Source organism: Penaeus vannamei, chromosome 1, assembly GCF_042767895.1.
Source record: "Penaeus vannamei isolate JL-2024 chromosome 1, ASM4276789v1, whole genome shotgun sequence".
NCBI classification, from domain to species: domain Eukaryota; kingdom Metazoa; phylum Arthropoda; class Malacostraca; order Decapoda; family Penaeidae; genus Penaeus; species Penaeus vannamei.
The window spans coordinates 33,790,940-33,793,439 of NC_091549.1; positions in this window are offsets into that span (position 1 = coordinate 33,790,940).

The window sequence follows — 2,500 nt, forward strand, 5'->3', positions numbered from 1 at the left end:
ACCCCGGGCATCAACGTCGATCGTGTCCCTTTTCAGCAAGCCAGGCTTCATCGACCTCCCCATCGGTGGACGCCGCAGGCCTTTCCTCGGGATGCCACTAACATGCATAAGTCTGCAGTTACAACGGGTCCAGTTAATGACTCGGTTTCTGAAAGTTTTTCTGAAAGATGCCATATACCTAATTCTTTGCCATTTAATTCTAAATATATTAATCCTATTTCTGATACACCTACAGGACGACCACTTGTTCACCTATTTTGTGATCGGTCTAGGAAAGAAGCCTTTCTCGACACGGGTTCTTCAGTTTCTTTGGTAAAAAGGACTTCTCTGGAAAACGTTTCAAGCAGAATACACCCCTGTGTGAAATCCTTAACAGATGTCTCTGGATCAACATTGCAAACAGGAGGTGAAGTTGACATTGACATTCAGATTGCAGGTATGAGTTGCAAACACAGATTTGTGGTAACAGATTATCTAAAGTTTCCCGGTGACGTTCTCTTGGGTATGGACTTCCTGAGAAGATTTGACTTCAAAATGGTACATAAACGTTCACCATGCAGATCTTATCTAATACTGCAGGATATCAGGTTACCTTTGAGATACACTGATAATGTCTCATGCCGTATCCAGAGTGTCAACTCGTCCAAACCTGTTTCTACTATATCTCTTCAGAAGCTGTTTGAACACCGCCAATCTCCATCTTATGCCCATGTGCACAGGACTACAGTATGCCCTCCTCATTCAGGACGTTTTATTCAAGCTTCCGTATCAAACTCTTCTCTCTTGAAAAATGTAAGTGACGTTTTCATTTCTGGTTTGATGACCTCCATACTGATTCCAAGAAGCATAGTCAAGAATAAAGATGGGAAAGTTGATATATGGATAGTTAATGACTCTGCTCATGCTCTGAAATTGCGTACGGGCACACGCTTGGCTGAAGTTGAGCCAGTTTCAGAACTTTCAGTTTCGACCATTTCTGCTTCAGACCCCACAGATTTCTCTATTGAAGAAGGAAAACTTAAACATTTGCCTCCTAAATCACGTAAGAACTTGAAAAATATCTTGCTTAAATATAAGAGTTTGTTTTCTGGTGAAAAGTCGGCAATTGGAACCATTCCAGGTGCAGTTCACAGGATCATCACAGCAGATAGTACGCCAATCTGCACCAGGCAGTGGAGATTACCACACTCTGCAAAGGAGGTAATAAAGAAGACCTGCCAAGAAATGTTGGATGCCCAAGTCATAGAGCCATCATGTTCTCCTTGGTCCTCGCCAGTCATTCTAGTAAGGAAACGAGACGGTAATCTGCGTTTTTGTGTAGATTATCGTAATCTGAATGCTAAAACTGTAAGTGATTCATATCCATTACCAAGAATTGATGAAATTCTAGATGATCTCCGTGACAATACTTATTTTAGTATTCTAGATGCAAGAGCTGCTTACTGGAGTATAACAGTTGCTCCAGAAGACCGTGAGAAAACGGCCTTTTCAGATGGGTCCAGATTATGGCAGTTCAGACGAATGCCATTTGGCTTGAAGACTGCCCCTGCAACCTTCCAAAGAATTATAAATATGGTCTTATCTCCTGTGCTAGGGAGACATACTCTAGCATATTTAGATGATGTAATAATTTTCTCTAAAGACTTTGAACAACATTGCCATCATCTAAACGAAACGCTTTCATTAATGAACAAAGCAGGCCTAAAATTGAACTTGGATAAGTGCAGTTTTGCAGTTAAAGATTTTAAGTTTCTGGGATTCAAAATTTCTACAAAGGGTATATCTCCTGACCCAGATAAGGTTCGGTCTATTAATGAACTTCCTCCACCCACAGACGTAACTGGAGTTCGTAGATTTTTGGGATGCGTTGGCTTCTTTCGGCGCCACATTCCAAACTTTGCTACCATTGCAGCTCCATTAAGCTCTCTCACCAGAAAAGGCCAGCCATTTAAATGGAATGCAGAACATGATGCATCTTTTCGTCAGCTTCAACATCTTTTAACCTCGGCACCAGTATTGCGAAGACCTGATTTCTCTGCTCCTTTCGAACTCCACACAGATGCTTCAAGAGTGGGTATAGGTTCTTGCCTCATGCAAGTTAATTCTGAAGGTAACCCCTGTGCTGTTGCTTATTACTCACGTAAGTTGAGGGGGTCAGAAATTCGTTACAGCGTTACTGACTTAGAGGCTCTTGCCATAATAGAATCTGTGAGACACTTTGATGCATATTTGTATGGTAAATCCTTTACCATTATAACAGATCACAGGCCATTAACTTATATTTTCACCCGAAGGACCAAGTCTCCACGTATGTCTCGCTGGTCCCATGAGCTGATGGAATACTCCTACCGCATTGTTTACAGAAAGGGATCTATTCACCACGTTCCTGATCTTCTAAGCCGTGATATTGCATCTATTGACCTTGCCATAGCTGAACCAACTGCTCTTCGAGAGGCACAACTTAAAGACCCCGTGTGGCATGAAGTTATAAAATTTCTGG